The sequence below is a fragment of the Hyaena hyaena genome, unplaced genomic scaffold, assembly GCF_003009895.1.
Source record: "Hyaena hyaena isolate Hyena2069 unplaced genomic scaffold, ASM300989v1 scaffold_2013, whole genome shotgun sequence".
Taxonomy (NCBI): Eukaryota; Metazoa; Chordata; class Mammalia; order Carnivora; family Hyaenidae; genus Hyaena; species Hyaena hyaena.
The window spans coordinates 9,438-20,387 of record NW_024082652.1 but is presented as its reverse complement, the minus strand read 5'-3'; the positions used below and the strand labels follow the sequence as shown (position 1 = coordinate 20,387).

General features: G+C 38.4%; 1 pseudogene; it reads right to left on the bottom strand.

Moving 5' to 3' along the window:
• Positions 1-5,395: 5,395 nt before the first annotated feature.
• Positions 5,396-6,405, bottom strand: LOC120227140 (annotated as a pseudogene).
• Between the last annotated feature and the right edge of the window lie 4,545 nt (positions 6,406-10,950).

The window sequence follows — 10,950 nt, the reverse complement described above, 5'->3', positions numbered from 1 at the left end:
AAATCAAAAGTTGGATGCTTAATGATGCCTAATGGACTGAGCCACCCAGGTGCCCCATGACCCTAATATTTAAAGTCAGTCATTATTTAACAACCCTTTCCTGCACCCAGTCTTGAATCAAATACATCATTGTAGTTGCCACTTTCTCAGCTCTTTCCAACAGTATTATAACTTTCTTGAGATGCAGAAATCAAGATTGCCCAAAGAATTCCTAGTAATAGTCACTAAACCTAAGTTCAACTCCTTGTACTTATTATTATTTAAAAGGATTTTAAAATTTTATTTAGTGCAGGGTAGAGAGTGCTCTATGCTTGTATGCACACTCTATTACAGGTTCTGATCAGGACTAGAGTTGTGTGGCCCTTAGCAGACTATTCAGCTGAGGACAGAGCTTCTGATAACTCAGAAACCTGTTCCAGGTAACAACTAAGGACCCGAGGCCTCTATGTTTCAAATAGAGCCACAGTTGCTTTACCCTAAATGCTCTTCCATTCCTTCCCTCATTGATATACATGTAACACTTTTCAGTCCACTCCCATTCTTTTGAAATATTGTTGTCATTTACATGTTCCCTTTTCAAAAAGGGCTTTGTACTCTCTGCATCCATGGAAATCACACTGTCTCTCCCTCTGAAATAAAACCAGTACCAAATGAAACTGTTTTTATACTCAAATCCATCTGGATGGCTGGTTAATTTCTTATTCTGTTCAACAGAAAAATAAAGAAGATACTTTCAAATGCCTAGAATTTTGCTGAATCTGATGAGAGGGAAGAGGATTAGAGAGGAAACAAAGTTTATAAAATTACAGGGTCCTTATTCCTTTTCTAGATGAAGCCTGGTGGAGTATGGGTGGTTATAGGACCTGAGATAGATTCGAAGAATAAGAGAACCGTATCTCTTTTTGAATAGGGTACAGGAACGAAGCAAGGCTTCAGTATTTTCTCAAGCCTCTGCATGCTTTGGGATTAAAATACTGACTTATGATGTCTACACAGATGGTCTGAGACATCCCCACAGAGTATTGTGTTCCCTAGGATATTTCAGAAAAATGTAGAAATGCAGAGAAAGGCATGATTATAGCATAGATAATTGGCAGGCCAAAAAGGCCTGAAGTATGAATGTTCACCTTAAGAGATATCTTTTTCTGCTTTAGAATCTTAGTCTTAGCCCCAGCTGCTGTGGTCTAGGAAATAACTCCAATGTCTGCTTAAAAAACAAAAAACAGAACAAAAAAAAAAAAAAACTCCTACATTTGTGTGTAGCATTGAAATAGAATGCAAAAAAGAAAAAAAGAAGAAAGAATAAAAACACTGAAGAATTAAAAGTAACCCTACAGATAATTAAAAGCCGGGGTTGCCCAAATTAAACTGATGCTCACATAAAAGTGCATATGAAATTTACCTTCATACGGCCAGCCCCGTTTATACTTTTCATGACTTCTATGCAGAAAAATGCTTGGATTTATTTTTTAGTTCCCTTTAGATTTGCACAAAACTATAACTGTAATGAACGTTTGCAACCGCCTCACACTCCTCCCTAGATAATCAATGCTTATAATGCATTCAGTTAAGTCAACCATGTCCATGGGTGGATAATTGCTTGTGATTTTCCAGATAAACAGAGTTACTTTGGTGATGAAGCTAAAATACCATTTACTGGAGCAAGGATCACGGCAGAGGGCTGGAAGAACACAGTCTGCCCGCATTTTGGCAGCATCAAATCACTTTTGCACATGCTTTCCACTCTCTTGATTCTCTAGTCTTGAAAAATTTTTTGAAGTTTGATTAATCTTTTTGAAGTCTGATGAAGTTAAAAATTCTCAGAAAAAGCATCTCATGTATGGCTTAAATATGTCTGTGCATTTTTTATTCACTGATCTACAGAATCAAGAAGGGCTTTTGGAACATACTGTCTTTTTTTTTTTTTCCATTTGTAAGTTTATCAGTTTTATGGCTGTTTTCCTAAATATTCACAATTTTTATTACCACTTTGAAAAATTGTAACTCTGGAAATGCCCAAAGATAACAGTTTCTATACATGCTTTTTCTTTTTAATTTTCTTAATGTTTATTTATTTTTGAGAGAGAGACAGAGTATGAGTAGGGGAGGGGCAGAGAGGGAGGGAGACACAGAATCCAAAGCAGGCTCCAGGCTCAGAGCTGTCAGCACACAGCCCCACCTGGGGCTTGAACTCACAGACTGCAAGATTATGACCTGAATCAAAGTCAGATGCTTAACTGACTGAGCCACCCAGGCCCCCCAATACATGCTTTTTACAGTAAAAAAGAAAGTTCTGAATGAAATATGGCCATTTGTAGCAACATGGATGGAACTCATGGAGCAAAATAAGTCAGACAGAGAAAGACAGATACCATATGTTTTCACTTATAAGTGGAACAGGAGAACTTAATAGAGCACCATGGGGGAGGGGAAGGGGGAAAATAGTTGGGGAGAGGGAGGGAGGCAAACCATGAGAGACTCTTGAATACTGAGAACTGAGGGCTGATGGGAGTGGGGAGGAGGGGTGATGGGCATAGAGGAGAGCACTTGTGGGGATGAGCACTGGGTGTTGTATGGAAACCAACTTGACAATAAACTATGAAAGAAAAAAAAATAAATAATAAAAAATAAATTAAAAAAAAAGAAAGTTCCAACCCCTATTTTATCCATTTTGAAAGCCAAGTATGACTGGCTCATGAGTATGGGGGAACACTGGCCTCCCAGTAGGTACTGGCAACATTGTGGAAATAAACACCTGCCCACAAGCTTAGATTGGCAGAATTCATGACCGACCATTGGAAGCAGTCCATGGACCTAATGTTAGAATCAGCATATGAGCAATGTCAACAAAATTAGGTATGATTTCAGGCCCTTTGCCTCTAGGTGCATGAACTATCATATGTTTTAGGTTTCCACAAATTCCATGACCTGGCAACATCTGACCTTCTTTCTAGATTTCCAGAGACTTATTTTCTCATGACTTCTTCTGCCTCCAAGTCCTGGCATGCTGTGTTTATCAAGATGTCAAATAGACCTCTCCACTGTTCTCTGCATTGAAACCATGTCTAACGAGCATTGTACAAATACAAGATGGACATACGCAGATCCCAAAAAATGAACAGTATCATGGACCAGTTAATCTCCCATCTTTCCTTTCTGACCTTCTCTCGCTTCACTTTCCTCTTACTTTCTAACATGTAGAAAATGTTGCTCAGTGCTATCAGAATGCCATGCCTGGATATGGTGATGGGGCACATGTGTGATTATTAATATACAATCCAGAATGTATCTTAACATAATATTTGTTTCCCAGTCTGGGATAGAGGGCTTGCTCTCCTGGGGTTTTGATAAAAATAATAGATTAGTTGAGGATGACTGTGTTCAGGCTTGAAATGAATAATACATACTTTTACTAAAGAGTTACTTAGCTTAATATATGGACTACCTGAATATTACACAACAGAGTATGAGTCACGGCTGTATTCTCTTTCTTCTCACATAATCCACATCCTGCTCATCCCTCTTGTCCGTGTTTCATGTTGTTCCTACATGGTGACAATCAGATTCTTTGTTTTCTGTCTCTAATGATGTGCCTATTCAACTTCCAAGTTAAGAATAATCTTCTTCCATTGCGTTTCTAAGGATGCTTCTTCTCTCTCAACTTTTGACAAAACTCCTCCTAACAGTGTCTTATTCTGCTCTTACTTCATTGATGAGTAAAGTTATACTTCAAACCTTTTAGCAGAAAGCAATATCCATCTTGGTACCTTATTGGCTACGTGAACTGAGACACTGACACTTTCTGACTGTACTTTACCATCCCCCCGGAGTGCCAGGGTTCAGGCTTCCACTGTTTAACCGTTTCCTGCCTCTTTAATGTAACTAGTCACTGAAATATGTTGGAAGACTTTGTATTTTTTTAATGCTTTATTTATTTTTGAGAGAGAGCTTGAGTGAAAGGTGGGGAGGGAGGAGGAGAGAAGAGAGGAGGAACAGAAGAACTGAAGTGGGCCCTGTGCTGACAGCAGCAAGCCCGATGTGGGATTCGAACTCACAAACTGCAAGATCATGACCTGAGCCAAAATTGGATGCTCAGCTGACTGAGCCACACCGGTGCCCCAAGACTTTGTATTTAACTGATGATCACCCACGCATGCATGCACACCCACAAACAGAGACAGAGATAGTTCTAATTTCAGTTGAGAGAGGTCGTAAGTAAAACAGAGAAGTGTCCACTGAATATGAACAAACTGGGTTTCAACTGAAAAAGCTCTGGTTATATAGTGACATAATGTGTAAAAAACTTTCAGGTATGAACTGACACATTCTGCACACACAAAAAAACTCTGATGTGAAAATGTGATGTGACTAAGCCATTAAAAAAATATCACTGAAAAAAAAATATATCACTGAGAGCAAAACAGGCTGTGGATTTTTTTTTTTTTTTTTGCTTCTGCGTTCATAAATATCTCATTATGGCTGTTTACTTCAGAATATGGGTTTACTGATCTAGGGGCAGTTTGCAGGCATTTGGCTATTCCATTCTACAAGTTATTTACAGTGAAATGATGTGCTCTATGTTCGCTAACATTGGGTTTTCATCCCATTTTCTAGTACCATGTGCAGAAGGCACCTGACTCTGTGGTGGTACGTGCCTTAAGGAACCAAGACCCCTCATGGTGTCTTCTCCACACAGAGTTCACTCTGTGGACTCTCTGGCAACTCACTCCAGAGACTCTGCATATATTCCCTGTTCTACCTCTTCCCTTCCATCATGAGCCACCTTGTTCTTATCTTCTGTGTTCAATTTCTATCCTGCTCCTCACACATGGGCTCTGTGTCCCTGCCCAGAATTCTCACATTAATATGATATTAAGACTGTATTCCTGGCTTTATACTCCAAGTTCTGTTTCTGGGCTCACCCTGCATCTTGGGGTTTTGTTGAGGCTCCCTGTGACCTAAGTCATGTCAATCGTTCCATGTTCACTCTTGCCAAAAAAGAAGTTTAAAAATTGTATATTCAAAGTTTTGAGGGGAAAGCCTTCTCTTCCTCCCAAATATGTTCCTCACCTTTTGCTAGTACCTATAGTTAATTTATGTCATAAACAAAGCATTATATCTTAATGTCATGACATTTTCTTGGCATCCTAGTATCTTTGGTGTGTTGGATTTTTGTTTTTGTTTGTTTGTTTTGGCTGTGTACAGTATGCTTTATTGACGGTGTGACAATGGAGGATTCCCTAAGCCCCTCCCTTCTTCAGGGTGTCTGGGCTGGAAGCTGTAAAGATCAGAGATTCTCAGTATGTTGGGGGATGAGTTGGGGCAAGGACTCCCCAGCAGCTGAGGGCCTCTCTCTTCCTCTTGCTCTCACTGGGGCTGGTGGTCCAGGGGGCTCTTACTCCTTGAAGGCCATGTGGACCACAGGGTCCACTACTCAGTTGCTGCAGCCAAATTCATTGTCATACCAGGAAATGAGATTAACAAAGTGGTCATTGAGAGCACTGTCAGTTCCAGCATCAAAGGTGGAAGACTGTTAAAGTCACAGGACTCAACCTGGCCCTCACTGTAGCCCAGGACGCCCTTGAGGGAGCCTTCCTATGCCTGCTCTCACCACATCTTCTTGATGTTATTGTATTTGGCAGCTTCCTCCAAGTGGCAGGTCAGATCCATGACCAACACGTAGTGGGTAGGGACATGGAAGGCCATGCCAGGAAGCTTCCCATTCAGCTCAGGAATGACGTCTCCTACAGCCTTGGTGAGACAAGTAGAAACAGGGATGATGTTGTGGGCAGCCTCTTGGCCATCACACCACAGCTTCCCAGAGGGCCCTCCCATGGTCTTCTGGGTGGCAGTGATGACATAGACCATGGTCATGAGTCTCTCCACGATGCCAAAGTTGTCATGGATGACCTTGGCCAGAGGAGCCAAGCAGTTGATGGTGCAGGAGGCATTGCTGACAATCTTGAGGGAGTTGTCATACCTCTCATGGTTCATGCCCATAACAAACATGGGGGCATCAGCAGAAAGAGCAGAGATGATTACCTTCTTGACCCCACCCTTCAAGTGAATACCAGCCTTCTCCATGGTGGTAGAGACTCCAGTGAACTCCATAGCATCGTCAGCACCAGCATCACACCATTTGATATTGGCAGGATCTTGCTCTTGAAAGGTGAAGATGGTTTTTCCTTTGATAACTAGTTTCCCATTCTAAGCCTTGACTATGCCATTGAATTTGCCATGGGTGGAATCATACTGGAACATGTAGACCATGTAGGTGAGGTCAATGAAGGGGTCATTGATGATGACAATATCTACTTTGCCAGAGTTAAAAGCAGCCCTGATGACCAGGCACCCAATATGGCCAGATCCATTTACTCTGACTTTGACCATCATATCTCTGAGATACAACTGGCACTGCACTAGAAGATGCTATTATCTGATGAACAGGGAGGAACAGAGAGCCTGTTCTAGAATCTTTGATAATTGCTCAAGTTTGAATCATCCTGAGCGTGGCATTTTAAAAATCTGGAACAAGTTTTAATAAGGAGACAGAACCTTGGGACAGTATTGGAGGGCAAGATCTAGGACACCAGATGTGTGTATGTGTACATGCTGCATGTGCTCGGAATAAGGCCACTATTTCTGTCTCCAAATCACAAAGTTACCCTTTATTTTGCTGCACATTTTTATTCTTAATAAAATTACAGAGGTAAATAAGTCTAATTTTCTGTAGAAATAATTTATACAACAAAGAAGCTGAGGATGGTTTAATTTAATGCCTAATCATACAAACTACATAATTTCTCAGGAAGGGAGCTACATTGATTAGGCACCTGAATATGTCAGAGGCATCACCAACATTATCTCAATTCTCCCAGCAACCACAGAAGGGGACTATTATTCTTCCAAATTTAGTGGGAAAGAAACAAAGCAAGGCCACAGATTTATTACTGACACAGGCAGAATTCTAATCTAATTCCTGATACCTCATCTTATGTATTTTTTACATTCCACAAAGAATAAGGGATATAATATAGTTTGAACTCAAATTTTGATGTCATAAATATCTGGGTTCAAATCTTCACACTTCCCTTACTATGTCTGAGATACAACAGTTTACCTCTGGGCCTTGGCTACTTAGAGTTTTGTATTCTTTAACTTTCATTTTGATTTATTAGTGTCTGTAACTTTTTCCATTGCTCATTGTCCATACACTATCATAAGCCTTATGTCACCATTCCATCTGTAATTTCCTTCATTGTGTCAGATTCAGAATTAGTTGCTGGTATCTCTTAGCACTTCTGAAATTAAAAGTCTTGGCATTTAGCAATTACATTGGCTGTCACTTTCATTCATGCTAAAGAATACTTAGTCAATTGTTATTTCTTCTAAAGGTTATCATATTTGCAGTGTTTCTGTATACAACAAGTGATTATAGTTCATGTATATCATCCATGTCAAAACGAGGTTCCTTTATCTCAAATGAGCAGGGCAAGTTTAAAGTGGCTGGTTCTTGAAGGGACTAGCCCTCTGTTGGACTAATAGTACGTACTAAAAGTATGTATTGACCATAAAACTGTATGCTTTTTATCTGAAGACATTTAAATAAATGCTTACTTTTAAAGAATGGGATCGTTGATATGATATAAAGCAGTAATAAAGCAGTAATGGCTAATATATGGCTAATATATACATAACACTAAGCATATACCAAGTACTGCTCCAAATGATAGATACCTATTTCATTGTTCACAATAACTCTTGAGGAGGGTATTATTATTATTATTATTATTATTATTATTCCCATTTTATGGAGACATTAACGTCCCATTTAATGTAGACATTAACTTACCTACATCACCCAGCTACAGAGTGGTAGGGATAGCATTACAAATCAGAGACAAAAAGTAAACTGTTCAATATATGATATTGGAAATGTTGATTTTCTACATGGAAAAAATAAAATTAAATCTCTATCTTAATAAACTCCAGCTAGAATAATATCTATATGTGAAATATAGAATTTCAAACATTGGAAGAAAATATAGATATAAATTTGTAATACTCATGGTAAGGAAGATTATCTTATACAAAAACAAAAAGAAAAATGACAAAACACATATTTGATAAATTTTACATCAAAAAGTGTATGTTTAACAAAGACACATAATCAAAGTCAAAAGTTAGAGACAAAAAAGACAGAGATAACCAAATTCATATACAGATTATATTTTAAATCCTTCAAACATTTATTAGAAAAAGAAAACCACAGAAAACAGACAAAAGATATGAATGGGTAATAATTATAAGAGGAAACCTGAATAGCCTGACAAATGCTTAGCTATTTGGAAAATAAAAATTCAAACAACAAGATATCATTCTCATCATCAAATTGTCAACCACATTGACGTGCTGGCAAGGATGCAGAGAAACGGGAACACTCTACGTTGCTGTAGAAATAGAAATTGGTGCAACCATTTTGGTGAGCAATTTGGTACTATCTCATAAAACATCACAATGTAACTCTAAGTAATAGCATATTCTAGAGTGGTTCTTGCATTTATGCTCATGGAAACTAAAGAAAGATATTTATTGCAGCATTGTATATACTAGCAAAATAGAAGGAAAAAAGAGAAGCCTAAATGCTCATCAGCAGTGGATAAATAGTATGACTTATAGTCATAAAACAATTTTATATAGCAGTTAAGAAAAGTGATTTACATTTTTAGTTAGGTAAATATGTATAATATATATTACAGTACATATCATATTATAAATACATTCTTTTTTTTTTAATGTTTTATTTATTTCTAGGAGAGAGAGAGAGACATTGTGAGCAGGGGAGGGTCAGAGAGAGAGGGAGTCACAGACTGAAACAGGCTCCAGGCTCTGAGCTGGCAGTCAGCACAGAGCCCGACACGGGGCTCGAACCCACGAACCGCGAGATCATGACCTAAGTGAAAGTCGGACGCTTAACTGACTAAGCCACCCAGGCGCCCCTATAAATACATTCTTATATCGACATGGAAAAATTCCAAAAACCTACTCCCCTGTGGAAAAAGAATTCACAGATCAACGTTCACATTATATTTTTCATATATAGTTACTCACAAGTGATACAAATAGGAACTATTTTTTTTAAGATTTTATTTTAATCTACACCCAACACGAAGCTTGAATTTACAACCCCAAGATCAGGAGTTGCATGCTCTAGCAACTGAGCCAGCCAGGTGTTCCTAAAAACTATCTTATTAATACATAATGATAAAAAATAAAAACTGTACTATTAAGGTAATTAGTTACAAAATTAATTAGAAAAATACTTAGAATAGCTAAAGCATTAGGGTAATATACCTATAGAAGACTAAGTGAATTAGAGTAATTAAGGAAATATAGGTATAAAATAGAATGAATTAAAGTAGTTAATTAGAGCAATGTATCTACAAAAATAAAATATTAAATTACTAAGTCATTAATTAGGTAATTGATTTAAATGATTAATTATAACAAAATAATTCAAAACTTGCAGTCGCTTAACCTAATGATTCATTTCTTTTTTTTTTTTAGAAAGTGTTTTTTTTTTAATGTTTTATTTATTTCTAGGAGAGAGAGAGAGACAGCGTGAGCAGGGGAGGGCCAGAGAGAGAGGGAGTCACAGACTGAAACAGGCTCCAGGCTCTGAGCTGGCAGTCAGCACAGAGCCCGACGCGGGGCTCGAACCCACGAACCGCGAGATCATGACCTAAGCGAAAGTCGGACGCTTAACCGACTAAGCCACCCAGGCGCCCTCTTAATGATTTATTTCTTGCTCATTTAACAGTGTAATGTAGATTTTCCTCACCACCAAGTATTATTCCTTCATGAAGTGATTCAGAAATTCAGATTCCTTCATCTTTCAACTGTAACATTTTCTCTGTGTCCTCTGTATCCAGCCAACAAAAGGGAAAAGAGGTACAGAGGGACCACATCTGCTTCTTCAAAGCTTTGGCAGGCAGTGACTCTCAATCATTCCACTGGTGAGAAACAGGCATGGGGCCACAGCTAACTAGAAGACATGAAGCCACTGGCCAGACAGGGATTTCCCAGTGACAGCTCTGAACTATGAAAAGAAGAGCAGGACTTTTAGCCAGCAGCTGGCTCACCAAATTTTGTAACTCACCAAATTTAGTGTTTTTCTATAAATGGAAGTGGATGGGGGAGTGGGAGAGTAGAGAGGAACATAAAGACTCCAACTTGATCTGTACTGTTGGTGGAAAAAAAATTATGTGCATCAAACATGATAGTTCACACTTGGCTAGTTCTGTGATAAATGACTGTTGTTACAGTGTTCACTATATTTTTCTCAATTTTCAAAAATTTTTTAAGAAAAAAGGAAAAATGTTCTGTAACTGCCAGTGTAACCACATTACTACATAGGAACAGCCCTGTCACTCTGTCTTTGGATTCAGTTTAGTGGCACCACGTCATAGGAGAGATAGTCACCAAGCACTAAATGGATAAAATTGAGGTCAGATTTGGGTTTTCATGAATCCTGGCTGTCCTACTGCACCCTGTGACCATAGACACATTTCAGCACCCTCAGCAATGACAATAATAATTTATATCTCATAAACTGTTGGGAAGATACAATGAGATATTTTATGTAAACTGCTTGCTACAGAGTTGGAATTTTTAAATGTCAACCCCTTCTTTTTTGGTTTGTCTAGTAATTACTTTAAGAGAGTAGCAGTAAAGGGGAGGCGGGTAATAACATTTCTGGATTTCTTTTTATATACGTCAGTGCTGGGATACAAGCTCATTTGCACAGACCGTTCCTGTTAAATTACTCATGTTTTGTCACTTCTGGAAATTCAGTTTCTTTAATATTCGTGTTGTTTATTTTCATTCCTCTTGAATTTCCTTCATGTGGTTTGTCTTTATGCATTTTGGTCTCATAATACTGAGTTGTCT